Source organism: Etheostoma spectabile, chromosome 5 (assembly GCF_008692095.1).
Source record: "Etheostoma spectabile isolate EspeVRDwgs_2016 chromosome 5, UIUC_Espe_1.0, whole genome shotgun sequence".
NCBI classification, from domain to species: Eukaryota; Metazoa; Chordata; class Actinopteri; order Perciformes; family Percidae; genus Etheostoma; species Etheostoma spectabile.
In genome coordinates this window covers 10,477,650-10,487,706 of record NC_045737.1, presented here as the reverse complement: position 1 = coordinate 10,487,706, position 10,057 = coordinate 10,477,650, and the positions used below count along the sequence as shown (strand labels likewise).

The window sequence follows — 10,057 nt, the reverse complement described above, 5'->3', positions numbered from 1 at the left end:
CTGTGTTCTGTTTTTTTTTGTTGTTGTTGTAACAACGGCTATCCGAGCCAAGCCACACACAAATAAGGGAAGACAAAGAGAGATGCAGCAACAAAGCAAGTTTGCCAGTACACCAAAAAACCCCTTCTGCCCCCCCACCCCACCAACCCCTACCCCCCCCACCCCCCCCCTTACCCACTCTACTTGCATACACCTGTTTCAACGGTGTCAGGACGTTAGGTAACTGTGGTACTAGTTCAATCAACAGGCGTTGTATGGCCGCTTTGGGTGGACTCTTACGCCCCGCCGAACATCTTAGATACAGTACCGGAATGCTAACGAGCATTGGAAAGATCTCCCGACGTTTTTCTTTCCCCCTGGCCTAACAACGTTATTCTAAACACTGAAAGTTTTTTCAGTGGCGGCAAAGACTTCAGCAGCTTGTGTTAGCGTTGATGCTAACTAAAATTTATTTCTTGAAGGATATGTATCAGAAGACAATAGTGTGGAGTGCACTTTCATGATTTTAGATTCTTAAAATTTCTCAAAGGAGAGTTGTATGGCAATAAGGCTGCCACAATAAAAATATACATTCCATATACATATATATATTATTACATATTATTATCCTATATAGATACTGTTTCTATATATGATATTATCCTTACAATGTTATATATATAATAATATGGGGGATATTATATGATAAATAACACTGAAAACTCATTTTACGCGGTCCTAAAATTCGGTTTTGTCTCGTAACGGATTTTGGTCTGAATTTGATTGCGATTAATTTTATAGTATTTTATTGTATGTATGCGCCTATCGTATGTTATAGATTTTATAGTCCATCAATTGTTTATATGTATTTTGATACACTAAGCGTCCCAGAGGTCTGCAGGGCACACCCACACCTGCTGTCCAAGGATTGTGTTACTTGACAGTCCCGAAAGCCCATTCGCCCCGCTACCAGACTTCGGACAATATAAAAGGCTTGTATTATTATTGTAATTTTAATGTTGCCCCAGTCCACATCTGCATGGAATCGCTCAGCAATCAACTCCAGTTGAAAGGCTAGTTGGTCTCATTTTATTATTTTAAAGGGATTTCCGTTTTTAAAGGACTCTGACAGTTAAGGGCAGTCCTGGATGTACAAGGGTTTTAAATTGATTTAGGACCTGGTAGTTTTAGTGACCCTGTTGTTTGGAGTATGATTGGAATTAAGTATGTTATGTATTTTATCATGTAAGTGTTCTCGTCTGCACACTGTGCTGCTGCACACTTGCCATTTTGGACACTCTTGTAAAAAGAGATTTTTAGATGCATCAAGGATTGGTTTTTTTAGCCTGGCTGAAATACAGTTTTTGGAATCGATATGATATGATTATGAATTGTCCCCATCCATTCACAACACTACCAAATTTCACAGATTTGCTAATTCATTTCCGAAAAGTGTGCTGCGGTCATCGTGGACGCGCATTGCTGAACTAGCTCACCGCATGTTTTTTGTACTACAGGTAATCGCAGAGCTACTGCAAAAAGAGGTCACCAGACTCTATGAATATATCCTAACTCCCCCCCTCACACCCCACCGGCTAGCCGGGCCTTCCCTATCCAGCATCTGTTGAGATTACCTTGATGTACGTTGGGCCTTTTCGTACCCTCTGGTGATCCCCGGACACGGTGGTGACGACTCGATTAACTCTTTGATCCACCGTTTCCCTGCCACACCGCAGCCATGCTGGGTTTGGCTCTAAGATGTGGTGGCATTTACACCATCGCCAATGAAACAACCAACCTGCAAATACAGGTTCTTTGAGACACGGTGGCTACCGCAACCAACGGCCACCGGCTCACAGGCTGGGACCCCCGCGGGCAGGGCCAGATTGTTCACGCCGCCCTGGACTTTCCTTTCTCCCTTCCCCCTCCTGTGGCAACATTATATGAAACTTTTGGTTTTATGTTACAGGGAGGTAGTCAAGACCATCCGTCCAGCGTTGGACGTCCAAGGACAAGTCCAACAAGACAGGGAATAGTTGAGTTCAAGTAATAGACAGAGGCACAAACAAAAGGTCTCCTTTTCCCCTGATGTCTGAGAACTTAATGGACCGAGTCCAAAGAGGGTTGAGTCTGAGTCAAGGACGAGTCCAAAGAGGTTTGGTCTGAGTCAAGACCAAGTCGAAAAGGTTTGGAGTTTCAAGACAGACCGAGGCCAAAAAGGTTCGAGTCTGAGTCAAGACCCGAGTCCGGAAAGAATAAAGGTCTTTACCTGGCATGACTTCAGTATCAATGACAATCATTTGGGTTTCACTTCTTCTCCTACACATATATTACTCAAACATAAGAATCAGACACCCGCGGACTCGGTCAAGACCAAAAGCCATCACTTGGGCACAAGACACGTGGGACTGGGAACGAGCACAAGTAACGAGACCACTAGGAACAGCGGTTTGACCGTCCGTGACTCACAGCTCTTCCAGACTTCCGGACGCCGACTGCCTACTATAGACCTTGGTTAGACCCATTTTTTGTCTCCAAAGTCTGGCAAATGTAACCAAACACAAATATATAATATTAGACTTTTTTTAAGAAACCAAGCCCAATGCCCTTTAGCTTAAAAACGCACATCTTCAAGTGCACCTCTCTACTTTTTGTCGGCTAGAGACATCAGCGCCCTTAAATAACGAGGACACGGGGTTAAAAAGCGCATTTACACATTCCCAGGGACTGGCTGCGTTGGCATGCACGCCTCGTAGGAGAATCATACATAATTATCACACTTATAATGAGAAAGTTATGACCTATGTGTGTTACTTTTTTCAGATTGTCACATCCCAGTGGACCCAAACGTGAGGAAGTTAAACTCGTTAAAGCGAACTGTTCACGAGCGTTTAGTGCCAGTCCTGCCAGCGGAAGTCTTACATCGGACGGTCCCATCTTCACAACTAACAACCTCTCTGCTTTCACGGACAAGGTTGAGGACACCTTTTTCCCGCCCTTATGCATTGAGGTGACCTGTTATCTCAGATCAGAGAGGTAATAGTCCGTATACCACACTGTGTAAAATTAACTCTCGTTTCTCAACTGCTAAAGCCTCCCTCACAATTGTCGAAAAGTATATGTGATATCCCCTTCCGGTTTTGTTCTCAGTGCTCCGCATGCTTTGTCCACTGGTTTGTCATATACAATGTGCTTTTAATTCTCCCAAAAGAACAACATTGATTGATTCCCAAAACGCTCTTTGCAACAGTACAAATCTCCTACTTCACTTAATCTTGGGCCGTCTTACTGCAATTCTTAGAGCCTTGGGAGAACACAAATTAATTGAAGTGTTTTGGAAAGAGTACTTGAGGTTAAACAGTCTGATCAAGGTCCGGTCTTTGTGATGTATCTTCCTATCAATAAGCCCCATTTCCTAATGGTTAGCGCAATAAGTCTTAAGTGTTTCTGTCTCTAACTGAAAACACTAGTGTTTTATAATTCGTCCGGTTAACTGCCCCCCTGGTTTATTTTTTTTGACATATAATCTACCAACAAAATAACTGTAAACCTAAATTAATAAGTTAGTGTTACGTGAAGAGTTGAAAACGTAAAAAAAAAAAGAGTGACAAACATTGAAAAAAAAAAAAAAACATCAAAAGTTTTGAAAAAAAGGGACAAAAACGTAAGAAAAAGTTTAAAAAGTGACAAACACTGCGAAAAAGCATCAACAAAAGTGTGATTTTCAAATTTTGACAGGAAGGAAGACAACACAAGGGGTGTTGAGTAAAAGTCTGTAAGATCATACAAGAGAAAATGTTAGTTAAAGAATTTGAAGTAAAAGTATACGCGATGCTGCAGTGAAATCCTCCCACTGTGGAAAAGTGTGTTAAATGGATCCAAACAGTTGTTGTGATGGTCTAATAATTTCAACAGGACTTATAGCGTTATATCACCCCTGACATCGGCCGTTTCATTCATAATAAAACATCAGATCTTATAACTACATGGTGTTTTGAGTGCAGAAAGCTCATTTCTGTGAAAAAACCGGTAACTAAAAACTATCAGATGAAACGCAGAGTGGAGTTAAAAAGTAAAGTATTTTCTCTGAGATATGTTGAGTAGAAGTTGAAAGTGGCACGAAGGACAAGAAAGAAAGTACAAGTACCTCAACATTAGTAGTGTTAAGTACAGTACTGGAGTAAAGTTCTGAGTGTAAACGGCCTGTGGAAAGCTGTTGTAATACACTTCCAGATTAGGACGACATGGTGCAATGAGCCTGTAAATCCTATAAGAAAAGATGGAATTATTTATATGTTTGAATCCTTTTATTATTTTTTATACTTTTCATACTGTATGATGTGTACTATGACCTGTGGGTTGCAAATAAAGCTTAGTATTCACTCCTGGGACCCAGTCAGGTCACTGTTTTATAGCTATGACACATCCTGCTGCCACATTTAAAACATATAAATGCTGATATTAAATGCTGATATAAATGCTGATATCAATGTGTGCGGGACCCCCAGATCGGTGATTGGCCACATGCGGGTCGCTTACCTCAGTGATGAAGAAGCCTGGCGCTTTACCCTGTCAGGCAGAAAGGGATTAACGGCAGCCTCCTTTGTCTCACGTCCAATTCCAAACCTATCGGAAGTCCCGATTCGGCCTGGACATGGAAACTTACATTTACATTAACAGTACATCTTTTTAACCAACTGATTTTCGTATAATTATCATATAAGATCTTGCAATGCCGCTTAGATTGTACTATGAATTCTGGATGATGTATGCGGGTCTAGTGTCCTCACTGGTGGCGAGACAACTGTCGTTTGTCTATGACTCCACAAATCATCTCCTTGACAGAATAGAGGACGTGGGACTAGTGCATAGCGCTCCGTATCCTCTCATCAGCACGGTTCCAATTGGCCTTCCAGGTCTCCAGGTCACATTGGTTCCCTGAGGACCAGAGGCCAATTCACAAGAGACAACCGGGGCCTTTTTCAGTAAGATAGAATGCAACGAGGAGGGGCAGGAATCAGTCAGAAAATTGGTTAACCTAGAAACCAACTGTCTGTCCTGAAGGTCCCACAATTTGTTTTAGTTTAACGAGTAAACCTGTTTTCCAAAAACAAAGGTTTTTCTCCCTCGGGGGCCTTTGCCTTTCCGTTCCCTCCGGAACTGCCGAGATTAGGAAAGTGTATACGGATGTCATGGACACGAACTTTGGTCCCTGCGTCGACTCGTCATCCCCTGTGAAGACTGTCTTGTCATTTTTGATCCTTGTCTTTATTCATGCAGCAACAAGTAAACCCCATGTCACCCCGAAATCATTAAAACTTTAATTCAGTTTCGCATCAATCAATCCATCTTCATCCGCTATCCCGGCCTATCGGGCCTGCCGGGCCCCCGCCCGCAGCAGCCTACAGTAGGGCTCACCCAAAAATTCCACTTTCCAGAGCCACATCAACCAGATTCCGACTGGGGATAACGAGGCGTTCCCATGGCCAGGTTGGAGATATAAGTCTCTCCACCTAGTCCTGGGCCTCTCTCAGGGCACATCCCTCCCTAGCTGGAAGCTGCAATGGAACACCTCCATAGGGAGGGCCCCAGGAGACATCATTTACCAGCCATGACGACACACACCCTCATAACTGCTGCTCCTTGACTACCGCGAAGGAGCAGCGGCTATACTCAGAGCATCCTAGGAGACTGAGTCTTCCCCTCACCCTATCTCTAAGGGAGACGCCCAGCCCCCCGAATGAGGAACCAATTCGGGCCGCTGCTAATTCTAGTTTTGCAGCCTGTATATACTTTTTTTCAACAAAGGTCGTCTTGCGACACAACATTCCTCCATCAGACGGTGTAACAAGATACCACTTTTCAACAACATTCAATTCAGAAAGATATGTGACCAAAAAGCCAGGATTGTCTCATTTATCAGAGCCATTAACAGCGAAACAGTGGAACACAGCTTGTGAATGTTAGTCATTTCTCGGTTTTGTCTTGCTTGCCTCAGGTGTGCAGCGGCATGCCCGCGGACGTCCCGGCAACGTCCTGATGAACACAAGGTGAAGTGGGTGCGAGGCGGCCGAACAGTTGAGACCGGCAATATATTTACTATAATACTATTAACCTATCTATTCAAATATCTAGAATACCGCCTGCAGGGAATGTGAATTGACAATGAGGATTTCTCAATGGTCCGGGGACACCTTTAAGCAATGTGGCTTTGAGCTATATCTGTGGGAACAGAAATAGGAAAATTTAGAGAAATAGATAGCAGAGATAGATTAGAAGATAGCTAGAAGCATAGAGCCAGATAGATAGATAGATAGATCCAGCCTAGATGATAGATAGATAGATAGCCAGTAGATCGATAGATAGATAGACAGAGAGATGATGAGAGATTTAGATAGATAGAGAGAAGATAGATAGAAGCATAGACTAGGCTAGATAGATAGATAGAGAGATAGATAGATAGAGAGATGGACTGGCAGGGATGCGACTCGGCATGGATTACTGTATTCATCCGGATAGGAAAATAGGCATCCAGTATGCAATGACAACCAGTGTAAACAACAAAAAATCATACAAAGATAATCACACCATATATCACAATATAGCACACAGGTGCAGACCAAAGATATCACACAGTACACACAATAGCAACATTGTACACACAGATATCACACAAAATAACACAATATAACACATAGACCCACATATATCTAACTATATACTAAAACACGTATATCACACAGATTAGTTATATCAGGTACACAAAGGGACAAATCTTTAGGTACCACAAAGAGACACCACATAATGACTATATTTCATATAGCTCACACATATTAGGTATACGAACCAAATATATACATAGATAAACACCTTATTTTTTTTCTATAACTATACATACAACCATCTATCAGCACATAAAACCCACCATGGACACCCACACGTTACCAGACAATAGACACACATATATCCACATAAACAACATGGATACTACATATCCTACACATACTACTATACACATAATAACACACATATCCATCACATTTTTCATAACCACACATGTACACACCATATACACACATGTGCACCATATACACAATGTACAAACATATATCCACACAGATACAAACATGTACAAACCGGGAAACATGTACAATAAATAAGCCACACGAAACCACATATATCACAAGACCTACACATCACTGTACACAACATCTACACACATTTATATACACTCATGAACCACACACCATGACATTCTATATACCACATTATATCAACAATAAGAAAACATATATACAAAACACTGTATCCATACACTTACCTGAATATCACAAAGATTTCACACATAGATCACATTACATACACACATATCACAACACATCTACCTGCACACATATAGAACCACATATCATCACAAAATAAGTATCACCTTGCACATATAGACACATAACACATATATCACCACATATATCAACCTATTACCCAAAAATACAGTATATTGAACTATAGACACTTATCACATCATTATATATCACACATATGTCACACATACCCATGTATCTCACAATAACACACACATATACACACTTATACGTATAATAATTAACATAAATAACCCGTACAGAAAATGCTATTCATGGACCATGATAAGGGACGAGATACTATGTAGAATGTGTGTAATGAGCCATGAAAGTATCCATGGACTCAAATATTACTATGGCACATAAAAATATAAAACACAACCAATTCCAAAATTTGAATCTCGCTTGCAGCCTATTCCACCAAACACATGTTGGTGAATGATGCCATTTGTGGTCTTTGTGCGTCGTTTCCTTTGTGTTCCTTGACCCACCCCCGGCTGTCTGGTGTTTGGGGGGTGGGGGGGGGTCTAGACGCTGGCCGGGCGGCCCATACTCCTCCCCCATGCTGGCACGAGTGATGAGACGGGCTTGGAACACGTCCAAAGTTCATGTACGACCCAGACCGGATACACGATAACCCTCACGTTTGAGGAGGTTTTCACGACTGGCCACGCTGGGAGGGAAGACAAGGTAAGAGAAAATTGTAAAGATAATGGCTACGTAGCATGAACACGTTGGTTGGGGGACGGGACGTTTTGAAGCCCGAGTTAGGTGATGCGGGCGCTAGCATCTGGTTCTTTCCGACCAGACGGATTACCTGTACCCTATACCTGACCTATGGATACTGGGGCCATGCATCTGAAGATATCAGCGGTGAATGACAAAAGACAGTGAGCTAGCTGTGCGATGGTTTAGATGGATGAACGTTGTATATAGTCAAATATTGTTGTTGTACTTTACCTTCTTATATTTATATAATTATTAATTATTGCTATCATATTGTATGTTATGTGTCATTGTGTACGTATGTGACCTAATATGTTTCATTATATTATATACTGCTGTGCCGATGATATGTGCTGCTACGCTTAATTTCCCTTTTATTGGGATCAAATGAAAGAATATCTATATCTAATCTATCTATTTCTAGTTGGTTGGCATAATGCTGAACAAGAATTTTAGGCAACCAAACAAAGTTCCAGTTAACTTGTTGTGGTGATTGAACCAGGGAAGTTTCAGAACAAACGGAGAGGGGCACGTACACAATAGAAATGTAATTATTTCACATTGCGTTAGATTAAAAACATACTAGTAAAAAACAAGCAAAACCAGCGCCAGCGGAAACAAGTTGGAGATTTAACAAAGAGAAAGAAACTGAAAGGCAATGCGAAACCTGGCGCAATCCTTGATATAAATAGCAAAATTCACTAGAATAACCAGAGGTGTTAATATCGTTAGGACCCATAAAAACACACAATAAAAGAAATATAACAAAATACACTGCCACACTTTAAAACTCAGACATTAATCACATGCAGGGACATACTATAAAAGGCAACACGTCCAAACCACAAAAAGTCAAGCCATAAGGGGTCTCTAAACGATACGTTCACAGCCCTGCTAACCAGCCCTAAGATTGCGGCCGGCGCGTCAGCAATATGCACTGTACCCTTTGCACGCGCACAATATATCAAAAGAACATAAACAGACCAACTAAAGAACGAAAATAAGTATAAATAATCAAATGCCGGTACTTTAAATGGTGCTTGGGTGGGGAAAAAACAATGACAGACAATAGCGACTTGTAGTAGCCCATAATAAAAAAACACAGGTAAAACAATATTAAACCCCTTGTCAGAATATTTTAACAAAACAGTATCATTTATAAAATGAGCGGACAGTCTTGCCGTACCTTCGAGTACATTAGGCCTCTTATTCAGGCCGCGCATGATTATATGTCGTTATGACACGTTACTGGAGAATAAGCGGAAAAAACAACCACTGAAAGTTCTGTTACATGTTTGATAAATTTCAACGGCATCATAAAAATTATCATCAGTAACCTCCTCCCAGATTCAGCTCATCCAAACATCTGAAATGCTTTGCCTGACGCGATTCAGTAGGGGACGTTCTAAAACCGCTTAACGTGGAAAAGGGCAACGTGGTTTAATGTACACTAAACAACGATCAACATCACATATTACCATGGGGCCATATCTTGTCATAAAACACTTAAACCTGTCAAAAAAACTCAATCTGAATCCAAAGATTATAGAAGTTATATCACGATAACTTTTTTCTTCATTGGGTCTATGGCGAGAAGGACATAAGGCTTCAACGGGTCCCAAACTGTACTAAACATACGACACATTTACTCACCATATTTTCTTACACAGTAAACCTCATAACCAGTGAAAACTGTCAAAAACTCGGACCCAAAAGTCATTATTATGGACCGGTAGGGACCATAAGCGTGTCCTTTCATATAAGGGATTTAAGGAAAAAGCAACGTGAAAAATAGCTTAAACGTGCTACAGAACCTAAACATCGATTCAATTTATTCACCCATATTGCCTCTCTAAAATTTGCTCCTCATAACCAGTGAAAACTGTCCAAAAATCTAACCCAAAGTCCTGTTATTATGGACTGTAGCTGACATTAAATATGGTGATGATTGATCGTTGTTTAGGTACATTAAACCACGTTAAGCCTTTTCA

General features: G+C 41.2%; 2 protein-coding genes across 3 annotated transcripts in view; both read left to right on the top strand.

Annotated features, from left to right (window-relative positions):
• Positions 1-10,057, top strand: part of si:ch211-214j8.12 (uncharacterized) — a 49,376-nt gene that overhangs the window by 9,845 nt on the left and 29,474 nt on the right. The gene's annotated exons all lie outside the window — the stretch shown is intronic.
• gda (guanine deaminase) overlaps positions 1-10,057 on the top strand; it is a 68,150-nt gene that overhangs the window by 42,845 nt on the left and 15,248 nt on the right. The gene's annotated exons all lie outside the window — the stretch shown is intronic.